The sequence below is a fragment of the Prionailurus bengalensis genome, chromosome A2 (assembly GCF_016509475.1).
Source record: "Prionailurus bengalensis isolate Pbe53 chromosome A2, Fcat_Pben_1.1_paternal_pri, whole genome shotgun sequence".
Classification (NCBI taxonomy): domain Eukaryota; kingdom Metazoa; phylum Chordata; class Mammalia; order Carnivora; family Felidae; genus Prionailurus; species Prionailurus bengalensis.
In genome coordinates this window covers 167,280,608-167,294,481 of record NC_057348.1, presented here as the reverse complement: position 1 = coordinate 167,294,481, position 13,874 = coordinate 167,280,608, and the positions used below count along the sequence as shown (strand labels likewise).

At 47.3% G+C, this 13,874-nt stretch overlaps 1 protein-coding gene across 2 annotated transcripts in view; it reads right to left on the bottom strand.

Moving 5' to 3' along the window:
* UBE3C (ubiquitin protein ligase E3C) overlaps positions 1-13,874 on the bottom strand; it is a 120,754-nt gene that overhangs the window by 106,079 nt on the left and 801 nt on the right. The gene's annotated exons all lie outside the window — the stretch shown is intronic.

Below are 13,874 nucleotides of genomic sequence, written 5' to 3'. Positions count from 1 at the left end.
AGAGAAACTAACTTCGCATGCAAGCAAAAAGTATTTAAAGGTGCATCAAATACAGTAAGTGCTAAATATCATATTCATAAAACAAAATGTGCAAAATGATTCCTAATTCAAAAAGTATATAGAAAAAGACTGGAAGAACATTTACCCACATATTAGTAGTGCATTATTTCTAAATAGAGGGGAGGGTTCCAAAGAAGTAATTTTTCTTTACTTATGGCAGTAATTTAAAATTTTCTGTAATAAACATTATTTTATAATCAGAAAAGAGCCCACTTTAAAAAGTAAAGTATCCAAAGCAAAATGCAACAGTTTAAATCCCGTTCCGATGAACCTGGAAAGACTTACAGGATACAAACCAGGCAGTGGAACGTGACGCACCTGGGAAACAGAGCGCCAGAGACCGACAGGTGCTGGTGTGGACTCATTACGACACAGCACTCAGGAGGGGCTTCTGGGGGGCTCAGTCGGGTGGGCGTCCGACTTGGGCTCAGGTCATGTTCTCATGGTTCGTGGTTCGAGCCCCGCGTCGGGTTCTGTGCTGACAGCTCGGAGCCTGGAGCCTGCTTCCGATTCTGTGTCCCCCTCTCTCTGGCCCTCCCCCGTCTCACTCTCTCTCAAAAATAAATGAACATTAAAAAAAATTTTTTTTAATAAAAAATAAATTAATTAATTAAAAAAAAAGATACAGAACTGTAGTACGTTCTCTCCTTATCACTGAAAAGGTGATGGGGGGATATGTTTATTTATGTTTACACTAGTTCCAGACACTGAGGAAACTGGTAACAGTGGGGGAATCAGGAGTCTTTAGATGGATGGATCTGTCTTTAGATGGATCTCATTGTTTTTATAATTTTTTTCAATTAAAAAAAAAGTTAACACTGCTTTAAAGGCCCCTGACTGGAAATGGAAACATTATTAGAGCAAGGTAATATTAAAAGTAATTCAGTCTGACTTTCTGATTAACAAGAATTATCACTTTGGTATTACAAGTTGTGAAAAAGAGAAGCCCAGAAAAGATAAGCAATGAAACTGCAGTTGGTCATGGAGATAACATTTTTTCAGGTTCCCATCACGCTTTTCACAACTTCATGTTTTGTTTTGGTTTTTTTAAATTTTTTTTTAATGTTTATTTATTTCTGAGACAGACTGAGCATGAGTGGGGGAGGGGCAGAGAGAGAGGGAGACACAGAATCCGAAGCAGATTCCAGGCTCCGAGCTGTCAGCACAGAGCCCAGGCTCCGAGCTGTCAGCACAGAGCCCGACGCGGGGCTCGAACTCACAGACCGCGAGATCACGACCTGAGCCGAAGCCTGACGCTCAGCCAACTGAGCCACCCAGGCGCCCCACACAACTTCATGTTTTGCAGTAAGGATGTGGTATGAATTGTGCTGCTCGCCCACACACCAGGGTTTACTGATGCCCCTTAAAAACATTAGAGCATTAAAGCTTCATTAAAAGGAAAATTAACTCGAAAGGAAGTAGGGTTTTATTGGAGCCACCTTCCCAGGGCCTGGGGGACGTGCTCCTGGACCTTCCACGGGAAACCACAGCGCGGCGAGATGGCAGACACGGCGTGTGCAGGCCACACAACCCCCAGCAGCACGTCCTGGACCACAGACCGGCGGTCCGACACCCGAGCCCTGCAGTTTTTGCCAAAGTTCTGGACTCTCTGGCTCTGATTTCTTCCTTGGAAGAACTTCCAAGGAATGCTAACACATTTAAATTAAAAAGTCAAGAAGCGAGAGCACAGGGGCAAAGCACCCTGACAGAGGACAAATACCAAGGACGAGGACAGTGGCCTGCCTGCCTGTAACGAGGGAGGAGGGAAACGGAAACACCCTGGAGAGAAAATGCCCGGGAGGCTGGAGAGGCTGACAGCGGGGCAAAGAAGCAAAGGCAGCACTGAACCCAAGCAACCAGGGAATAGAAACTGATTCCTGTTTTCCAGAGAACAAAGTGTATCAAAAGCCTTTACAAGGTGCATACTTTGACCAAGCAATGCAACTTCTTTAATTTATCCTAAAAAATAATTACATTGTTGGCTCTAAAGAAGTTCACGATAAAAACAAACGACCTAAATGTCCAAAAAGAAAGGATAAACGGGGGCGCCTGGGCGGCTCAGTCGGAGCCTGGAGCCTGCTTCGGATTCTGTGCCTCCCTGCCTCTCTGCCCCTCCCCTGCTTGCGCTTGGTCTCTCTCTCGCTCTCTCAAAAATATACATTAAAAAAAATTTTTTTTTAAGAATAAACATAAATACTTCCAAGTCCACAAAATGAGCATGTATTTTTTTAATTTTCAAATTGTTTTAAGTTTCTTTTTTTTTGAGAGACAGAGGGGGAACGAGTGGGGGAAGGGCAGAGAGAGAGGAGAGAGAGAGAATCCCAAGCACACTCCACACTGTCAGCTCAAGCCCGACACGGTGCTTGATCCCGCGAACAGTGAGCTCATGACCTGAGCCGAAATCAAGCGTCAGACGCCTAACCGACGGAGCCACCCAGGCGCCCCCATGTACGGTAATTTTTAAACATAAAACAAAATTTTAATTTTATTTATTTATTTATTTATTTTAATTTATTTTTTTTTTAACGTTTATTTTTGAGACAGAGAGAGACAGAGCATGAACAGGGGAGGGTGAGAGAGAGAGGGAGACACAGAATCGGAAGCAGGCTCCAGGCTCTGAGCCATCAGCCCAGAGCCTGACACGGGGCTCGAACCCACCGACCGCGAGATCGTGACCTGAGCTGAAGTCGGACGCTTAACCGACTGAGCCACCCAGGCGCCCCCAAAATTTTAATTTTAGAAAAGAGATGGAACGACTTATCTCTGCTTTGGGATAACATCAAGTCTAAACACAAGGCAGAGAGGAATGGCTACAGCAAAACACAAAGGCCTCAAAATAAAGCCTCGTTCAACAGGTCCGCGGTCCTCCACCAGTCCCTGCTTTTTCCCACTCTGCCTCCGCGCATTCCCTCATTAAAGCTACTGTCTGGGGGCGAGTGTGGCCACCCACACACGGACATCACGCTAGCCTTCCGCTCACCGGGTCCTGACGGCACGATCGCCTTTGCACGCCCCTTTCTCTGCCTCTTGTGTAAATGCTGGCAGCCGTGGGAGTTCTGTTCGGAGCCTTCTGAGCGAACCCTTTCTCCTGAGGACTCCGCGCATCGCACAATTTCCACCACCTGCTGATGGACTGAGGGACTCCGGGTCTCCACCCGAAGCTCCAGACCGGCGCTTCCTGAACACCCTCCACCACTCAAACCGAACAACTCCCTCGGAATGTAACGTCTTGGTTCACGGCCTCACTCTCCACTCCGGTAATCCCAGACGAACGCCTGAAGGGCCCCCTCTCATTGCAGAGCTCACCGACTCTACCTCGTCCGCAGCTCTTGAAGGCCCCTCCGCTCAGGTGCCCACCACGGTGCGTCAGGCCCGCATTACTCGTCTGCACAACTGCGGCTGCCTCCCTCTCTCGCCTGGCCTCCCACCACCCGCACTGCCCCGCACTCATCTCTCCAAAACCCGTTTGCCCGCAGTCACTTTACTGCTTAAAATCCCTCACTGGCTCACCCACATGCCTGGATATGCCTGAGTGTGACCCACAGAACCTTTATGATCTGGGCCTTGACCGCCTCTCACCGGCCTTCTCTCCAACACTGACTCCAGCCACGTTGAGCAATCTGTGGGCGATTACCACTTCTCCGAGGCTGGCCACTTCTGTCCGTGCTGTCCCTCCTCCCCGATGGCAACGAGGTCCATATATACATAGTAGCAAGGATCCCAGTCCAGCACACAAAAGCCTAGGGCACTAACCTTACTCCATTTGCTTGGGGTTCTGGAAACAGGATACACACAGCGCGAAAAGGAAAACAAGCTTCGTGCCTCCGTTCTGGTATACCACCATCCAAAAGAGCTCCCAGATGGCCCAAAATTTACTGTGAGATCCCCTACTTCACTCACCTCTCTCCTATACCCTCGTGTGACTGCCTCCTGCCCTACGGTTGTCATGGTGACAACCCACAGACACTCAGCCCAAAATTATCTACTCCCCCTGGCCCAACTGTGTGCCCCCCCCTTCTCCAAGGGTGGCTGGATCAAAGAGGTAAATGATCTAAATAAGTAAATTCCCACTGCTGCAAATAAATGACACCTGCTTACGTTTCTAAGGCGCAGAGCTACAAAACTGTCTCTGAGTCAACTAAGTTTCACCAAAACATCTACTGAAAATTTGTTTGGTTGATAATCTTTGCTTTGTAACTGCTTCGTATTTGCATAATAGTTACATAGCCAGTAACCACTGACTCAATATAGTAGGAGAGAAGGAAAGCCATAATATTTAAATCCTAATAGGCTGTTAAGACAGAAAAATAGCACATGTAAGTCATGTGTTATTAGCATTTACAACTTAGCTGAAACTGATACCCCTTCTGCGGTGGCTTCAGCATATTTCCACAAGGTCTTTGAGGTTGCTTCCCTTTAAGAGGTGGAGCGTAACCCCCACCCCCACCCCCACCCCCGACCTTGAGTGTGGACCGGATAGACAAACAGAATCCAACAAAAATGTATGTGACTTTCAGGACTGCCTCGTACAGGCATGCCGCTCTCTCCCTGCACTCCCAGGTCACACGCCATGTCAGGAGGACAGTCAAGGAGTTCTAAGGAGATGTGCACGTAGCAGGGAACTGACATCTCCCACCAAGACCCAGCACTAACTTCGGTGCACGTGGACAAGCCAGCCCAGGAGTGGCTCCCCCAGCACGTGGATAAGCCAGCCCCCCCCCCCAGGTAAGGCTTTAGGCACCGCAGCCCCACAGAGATCCTGAGTCAGAACCACCCACCAACTGCTCTCAGATCCCCGTCCCACAAAACTGAGTGGACAACAAGAACGTACTGCTCCAAGCCACCATTCTACAGGAACTGTAAGTACCACATCCTTCATTCACTGGAAATTAAGAAAGTGGTAAAGCAGGTATTGTGACATTTAGATTAAGGTAATTTAAATGCACACTGAAGTCCTGTTTTGTAATCTGCTCGTTTCCATTAACAATGAATCCTTTTAATAAATATAAGACATTAAAATATAAATATTAATAACGGCTGTCTAGTATTCCGTTACACTGTTGTATTACCACTTGCTTCACAAATTTCCTGCTAGACGTTTACGTTGTTTCCAATTGTTCAATATTATGGGTGTCGCCGCAATCATCTCTTCCCCTGCGTCTTTCCTCTGCACCTGTCAGATTAGTTCCTTAGGATAAAGGTCTTAAAGCACAATAACTGGATGAGAAGGGATGTACCTTGTTAAGACCTCTGATGTTCAACTGCCCCCTGCCCCCTGCCCCCCAGCCGGCAGGCTGAGACAACTTACACGGCACCCACACCGCCAGCAGGCATTTCCATCTTTAACCCGGTTACCACGGGAGGTGCTGGACCGCATGGACACAGGCCGACAGAAGTTCCTGCTCCTGCCTTTATGAGGACAACCGGTGCGGGCACGCAGAGGCCGTGGCAGAACAGGAACGTGGGGAAGGCAGATACCCTTACGGTGGTATAAAATAATAAGGTGCCTAACTTCCAAACTCCCAGCTGTCTGCATTCTATGAAAGTTCTAAGAATACAGGGAAAGTTACATTCGAAGAAAGCTCCAGACTGCTTTTGCAATAAACTCTTTTGAGGCTCTTCTGCAGTCCTATGAGGCTTCCTGTAATGCGCGTTACTTTAGTTAAGAGACCTAGTTGGCAATTAACTGCATAACCCACGAAAATCGGCTTAAGTGTGCAAAGGCAGGCAGGGACTAGCGAGGCAAGCTCATCCCTGGGGAACAAAATTTAAGGAGGTGCACGCGCTCAGGGCGGTGCCAGTGCAGGGCCAGCCACAGTGTGAGCTTGACAGTAAGGCCACCTTGAACCCTCCAGTGGTACTTGAGGGGCCCTGCTCGCCTCACCCTAGGCCCTGAGTGCAAGACAAACAGTCTCAGCCCTTCTCTTCTGCTTGATTTCCCTAAGAACCAGCTCGTGAATTCCCCACCTCTGCTACAGGGAACTACAGGTTTTTGGTCTTGTGTGTGAAGGCCACCAGTTAATTACACCCAAGAGAAGAGACGCGGCACTGGCAGATGAAACCACAGTGTGATACCAGCCTGACAGAAAATTAACACTTTTAAATCTGACCTTAGAACGCATTTTTACTTCACTCACTGCCAGATCTGTAAGAAAGTTTTAGTTTCTACTGCAACGTACACAGAGTAGGCATGACAACACATATACCCAGTGCCAGCTTTTTAAAACAAAATAGCATGGGATTTTTTTTAAGTTAAAAGATTTTACATAAGATCTTCAATTGCAGAATAGAGGGCAGTTTTACAGAGCCAGCCAGCCAGAGTTCTACAATCTTAAGCGTAGTCCAAACCTAGGCACCTGGGTGGCTCAGTCGGTTGAATGGTTGACTTCGGCTCAGGTCACGATCTCACAGTTTCTGAGTTCGAGCCGCGCGCCCACTTCCGATCCTCTGTCCCCATCTCTCTGCTCCTTCCCCGCTTGACTGTCTCTCTCAAAATAGATAAACTTAAGAAGAAGAAAAAATTGTCTACACCTATCAAAGAGGAAAATTAAACTTGCAGTAGCTGGCTTTGGTAGGCCCTAGAGTGTAATAACTCCTTCTATGAGCCCAGCATTACCCTAATGCCAAACCCAGAAAAAAATACCACAAGTAATATCAAAGACCACTATCTCTTACGAATATAGATGCAAAACTCCCCAACAAAATACTGTCAAACACAATCCAACAAGGTATAAAAATAAACACAGAAGACAGCCGGTGGTGGTGATCCCAGGCCGGCAAGGCTGGTTCAGCATTCAGAAATCATTGAGGGTAATCCGCCACACCGACGGACTAAAGAAAAATCACATGACCACATCAGTAGATGCAGAAAAGCATTTGACAAACCCCAACACCCATTCATGATAAGAACTCAGTAAACGAGAAATAGAAGGGAACTTCCTCACCTTGATAAAAAACATCCACAAAGTATCTGCAGTTAACATCAAACTTAATGGTGACAAACTAGCAACTTTCCCAGTAAGATCAGGAACAAGGCTAGGGCATTCCCTCCACACCACTGATTTACCATTCCTGAAAGTCGGAGCTAATGCAGAGTGCAGTGAGAAAAGAAATGGATATAACAGGTAGACAAATCAGGAAGAGAAAAAGAAAACCGTATTTGATCACAGATGACAGGATCATCTATGTAGAAAATTCCAACAAACTGATCAAAAACAAAACCAAAAACATCACTTCCGCTATGGAAAACAGTATGGAGGTTCCTCAAAAAATTAAAAACAGAACAACCTGGGGCGCCTGGGTGGCTCAGCCAGTTGAGCATCTGACTCCGGCTCAGGTCATGATCTCGAGGTTCGTGGGCCGGAGTTCCACGTCGGGCTCTGTGCTGACAGCTCAGAGCCTGGAGCCTGCTTTGGATTCTGTGTCTCCCACTCTCTGCCCCTCTCCTGCTCATGCTCTGTCTCTCAATAATAAATAAACGTTAAAAAATTTCTTTTAAAAACAGAACGACCTTATCATCCAGCAGTCCCACTTCTGGGTGTGTAACAGCCAAAGGAAATAAAAACAGGATCTCAAAGAGCTATCCGCACCCTCATATTCACTGCAGCGTTTCTCCCAACAACCAAGAAATGGAAACGACCAAAATGTACATCAACAGATGATGGACAAAAATGCGGCCACTGGATACACGACAGGATGTTATTTGGCCACGAGAAAGATCAAGATCCTGCCATCTGTGACAACATGGGTGGACCCCGAGGACACTGTGCTCAGTGAAATAAGCCAGTCAAAGACAAATACTGTATGAGCTCACTTATATGTGGAACGTAGACTCCTAAAAAAAAAAAAAAAAAAAAAAAAAAAGTCAAATGGGGGCGCCGGGGTGGCTCAGTTGGCTAATCCTCCGACTTCAGCTCAGGTCATGATCTCGTGGTCCGTGAGTTCGAGCCCCGTGTCGGGCTCTGTGCTGACAGCTCAGAGCCTGGAGCCTGCTTTGGATTCTGTGTGTCCCTCTCTCTCTGTCCCACCCCTGCTCGTGCTCTGTCTCTCTCTGTCTCAAAAATAAATAAAAACGTTAAAAAAAATTAAAGAAAAAGAAGTCAAATGTCTGGAAACAGAGACTATGAAACTGGCTGCTGGGAGCTGAGCTAAGGGTTAATACAAATCAAAGCTCAACTGCTTTCCTTTATACCAGCAATGAACGGCTGGAATTTGAAATTAAAAACAGTGCCATTATATTAGGTCCAGAAAAATGAATCACTTAGAGCTAAATCTAACAAAACATATATAAGGTTTACACAAGGAAAACTATCAAAGTCTGATGAATGAAATCAAAGAACTAAACCCTGGAGGTACTTACCCCATGTTGGATAGGAAGACTCAATATTGCCAAAATGTCAGGTTTTCCCAAATTGATCTACAGATTGCACAATCCCAATGAAAATCCCAGAATACCCCACACAATGCTGACGAAAAAGAACAAAGCGGCACCATCCAACTTCAAGACTTCCCATAATGCTACAGAAATCAAGACAGGGTGACGTAGGCAAAACAAACACAACAAAACAAACCCCAAACAGATCAACAAAGAAAGGGCAGCTTTTCAACAAAACAGTATGCAGCAACTGGTCATCCATGCAAAAAAACAAATAACAACAAAAGCAGAAAACCAGACACTGACCTCGTATCTTTCACAAAAATTTCCCCAAAATGGAGCATAGACCCAAATGTAAAACACAAAAGTATAGAACTACTGGAAGCTAACGTCTTATAAAAGCCACGTGACCTTGTGTTTGGCAAACTTTTTAGACACGACGTCAGAAGCGTAATCCATGAAAGAAAGTATTGATAAAATGGGACTTCATTAGAATCACAAACTTCTGCTCTGCAAAAGACAGTTAAGAGAATGAGAAAAACAAGCTAGAAGAAACTGGGGGAAAATATATGCAAAAGACATATTTGAAAAAGAACTTGTATATTCGCAAAACATATACAAATACGTAAGAAACGTATACAAAGAACTCTTGAGACTCAACAGTAAGAAGACAACTAACTGAAAAGTGGGCAAAAGGGAACGTACACAGATGGCAAATGAGCATGTGAAAAGGTGATCCACACCCCTTGTCATCAGGGAGCCGCAAAGGAAAACGACGAGGACATCACTGCCTCCTAGCAGAATGACCACAATGCCATCACTGACAACCACCGAGGCTGGACAGGATGTGAGGCAACAGGACCGCTCCCTGTTTGTTGGTGGGGAGGCAAAATGGTGCGGCCACTTTGCAGGACACTTGGCAGTTTCTTACAAAGTTAAACACTTCAGGGGCGCCTGGGTGGCTCAGTCGGCTGAGCGTCTGACTCTTGATTTCAGCTCGGGTCCTGATCTCATGCTTGTGAGATGGAGCCCCACGTCAGGCTCCGCCCTGACGGCACGGATCCTGCTTGGGATTCTGTCTCCCTCTGTCTGCCCCTCCCCTGCTCACATGTGACCCCCCCCCCCAAAATAACTAAAAACTTAAAAAAAAAAAAAAAAAAAAAGACATCGCCACTTTTTGACCTCCCGGTCACTCCCTGCATGCTGCGATCTGACTTCCAACCCTACCACCCTGGAGTATTGTCCCCACGAAGCCACCCAGGTCTTCCTGGTGGCTTGTTAGTATTGCCGCAGTGCCTCCCTGCAGCGCTTGGCACTGTGGTCACGCCTCCTCCCCACCACCCCCACCCCGCCCTCCACCAGGTGTGATTCTTTCCTAAGTATTCTCCTCACTTATTAGATGTTAAAATACCCCACAGGCCACACCCCATCCCAAACGCCAGGCCTTCTCCTTAGGGACTTCTTTCTGAGTCATCTATCTGCCGGTAACTACCAAATCTGCATGTCTGGCCCAGATTTCTCCCTCATTTCACACAGGTACAATCAACAGCCTGTTCCACATCTCCGTCTATGTCCATAGGAACCTAGACATTCCATTTAACAACCACTCCCCTCTTGGAGAATCCACACCCTACAACTCACACATCCATACTGCTCTATGTGGACCAGAGACCCCAACCTCATCCCAGACTCAGCTCATCAGGCGGAAAGCTGACTCAGACCAATCAGATTTCCTCTCCTGAGGAATGCAATTAAGATCCAACTGCCCCAGCTGGACACCTAAACTAGGAAATCATACACTGCTGAGATCATGTGCAAGAAAAAGGGAGAAAGCCAGTGGGCAGGGAGGCAAGAATGAAGGAGACAGCACAGCTCGGGGAGAAAAACCGAGTAACCACCTGGGTCCTGATGACTTGGTATCTGGATTACGTCTGTCCTTATGTTCTTTGAAATAGCACCATATTCCTCCCATAAATTTTTCCCCCTACTAAGCTATTTTCAATGGATTTCTATACTTGTGATTAAATGGCTCCTAAAATATTCTTTTATGCACTCCAAGAAAGGGAAAAAATACTGCGCTAACTAGGTCATGCCACCAAGATGTATCCTGACTTCAGAAATACTAAAAATCAGGAAACTGTGTGACTTAGAATCGGTGGAATCCAGTATACACTTACTCCATGTATCCCCTTCCACCCACCAACCCTAATTCTATCCTTCCTTCAAGACTAAGCCCCAACCAACTCTACCTCTTCCTGGACCAGCCCCAACAGAATTCTTGAATGTAATAATAATATTACTTCAATAGTTACAGTAACAATAGTTATTTAGCTTTTTTGTTGTTGTTTATTTTTGAGAGAGAGAGAGAGAGAGAGAGAGAGAGAGAAGGAGTGCGAGTGGGGGAGGGGCAGAGAGGAGGAGACAGAATCGGAAGCAGGCTCCAGATTCTGAGCTGTCAGCATGGAGCCCGATGCGGGGCTTGAACCCACGAACCGCGAGATCATGACCTGAGCCAAAGTCGGACACCCCACCGACTTGACCACCCAGGCGCCCTCAATAGTTATTTAACTTCTAACTAAGTCTTGTCTCTCCAACAAGATTATAAGGAGGGCATGGACTTTTCCTTATGATGTTTCATATGCTACACAGAGCCTTTACAAATAACCACTAAAATACTCATTTAATTTGGGGAAAAAAAGATGTATTCAAAAGGTGGCCACATTCAGTTTTCTACCCAGCCCAAGAAAGGAGAAACAATTACAAATAATTTAATACATGAAGGAAAGACTATTATAGCCTTTTGCTTTTTAAATGAGGGGAAAGAGTTGTATCATAGCCAAAGAAAATTAAGGAAAATATGCATTTGTACCTGCTCAACAGAATTAGTTGCCAGGAAACAAAATTAAAGCTACAATGAAACTACATCGCCACCAGAATTGCCGAAATTAAAAGGACTAACGATGATGAATGTTGACAAGGAAGTAAGGCCACCGGCCCCCTCCACACACTGCAGGTGTGTGCACTAGAGCAAAGCCTAAGTGTGTGCAGAACCCAGCACATGAGTGTAAGTGCACACCTGACATTACACACACCCATAAGTACAGAACGCATCAACTATAGTGTGGAGGAAGGCGGAGAAATGCGGACCCAAAGAAGCCAAATCCGGAAAACGGGAACAAACCGGATGGGACTCCGCTCACACCGTTCAGCAGGCAAAACTCACCTACAGTAACAGAGATCAAACAGCAATTATCTTTGGGAGAAGGGATACTGACAGGAAGGGGGCAGGAGGGAGCCTACGGAATGCTAGGAATGTTATGTGATGGGGGTGGGGTGGTCACAAGGGTGCAGCGGACCGCAGACATTCTTCAAGCGGCACCTGCTGTCGACTCCCCCCCCATCCCCCAGCCGCCATGTGTTGGCCACCGCCGGCTCCTAAAGGCTACCCTCACTCAGGGTGACTGCCCTCAGCAGAGGGGCCCGGTGCCACACTCCCACCCTCACGCCAAGAGCGGCCTGCGGCCAACGACCAACTGATACGGGACGGTGACAGAATTCCAGGTCCCTTCACTCAAGAAGGGGGCAGCCCCGTGATGCCAGCCAAGCTCCTGAGTTCCCCGTGGGGCTGAGACAGGCTCCGAGGAAGAAGACCCTTTCCCCTGCCCTCTCCTTCTCCCGCCTCCGTTTCACCTGCAGCGAGGTCACCTCCTCAAGCTCTTCTAGGGACATGACCTAAGACACATACACTGGATGTCTAATCTGCACCCCAATCAAAAAGAAAACGGTTCTGCACAGCTAAAAAGCAGGATATGCAGCCTCCCCCGAGACCGTGACTGCTAGATGAGCACTTTCCTCGGGCTGGAGCTGTGCTCATAGTTGAGAAGACGGGGTCGGGGCACTGGCAGGGCATGCGGGGGCACTCCTGTCTGTAAGAGAAATCAGGAGCCCCTGCGGAGAAGTGACATGGGTTGTGAGGTGGTGACCTGCCACCAGCTCGCTGTGCACGTACAACCAGCCATGTGCTCTCCACCTCGCCTGTACGCCAGATCTGGTCCGGAGTGCTCCGAGGCCTCTTCTACCCTCCTCCATCTCACCTGTAATCTCCATGAATACCCAAGCCACGGAAGGTCACCCCTGCCCACCCTGCCACACGTACACAGTACCCAGCTCTAACACCTAGTCCTGCAGCCAGCTACCCTCAACCAATCACGGTCATGCACAACTCAAAGCCTGAAAATCATCAGCACACTTCTCTACCAACTCCCTACTGGGTTCCCTTCCTCCATCCTAGGAGGCCATCATACACACGCCTAAAGCACAATTTTATTTACATGTTTTTGAAATCTTTTTTAAAGTTTATTTTTGAGAGACAGAAAGAGAGCCAGCTGGGAGGGGGGGGGGGGCGGGGGGAGGGGGAAGGTGAGGGAGGGAGACACAGAATCCGAAGCAGCTCCAGGCTCAGAGCTGTCAGCACACAGCCCAACACGGGGCTCGAACTCACGAACCACGAGATCATGACCTGAGCCGAAGTCGGATGCTTAACCGACTGAGCCCCCGAGGTGCCCCTCCCAGAGCACAATTTTAAAGGGATGTTCCTACTTGGAGTATGCACTTAGGATTATGTGACAACTCAGCTATTTATTTAAGTGTAACATACAGAATATACTCAACAAACAAAAACAATATGCAAAGCATTTAAAAGACATTTTAGGGGCACCTGAGTGGCCCCGTTGTCAAGCGTCCTACTCTTGCTTTCGGCTCAGGTCATGATCTCATGGTTGGGGAGATCAAGCCCAGTGCTGGGGTCTGTGCTGACAGCGCAGCTGCTTGGGGTTCTCTCTCTCTGACCCTCCCCCGCTCTCTCTCTCTCTCTCTCTCTCTCTCTCCCTCTCTCAAATAAACATTGAAAACTATTTTAAAATAAGTAAATAAAATAAAAAATAAAGTAAAAGACGTTTAAAAAATTCTTCAGTAAATAATCAACTAATTCGATTCACTTAAACTTTTCAAACACTTCAAGCACGGGGGCCAGATTTTTATTTTGAACCTTTAAAACCTAAGCAGGCAGAAAAGGGACCCATGAACCGGCACAGAGGAGAAATGGTGAAAAACAAGGGAATGAAACAGCACTGGCACCTATCTGTTGGCAGTTCCGCTGAACCAATAGCCGCCGGTCATCAGAGAGGGCGGCAGGATGGCCGGAGCCTGCTCCCCCTCACTCTAAACAATTGTAAGAATAATGGTATGACCAGCGGTCCCAGAGTGTCCCCGCACTCCTTCCAGAAAGCTGGTGAAGAATAATCCACACAGCCTCGGATCCAAACACGTGGCCGGCGAGGAGTTGCGCCTGGATTTCAGAGGTTGTTGACATTAACAGACACATCCTGGCCACTTCCTACAACAGAAACCACCCCTTAGTTGGTGGATTCTGAAAGCAACC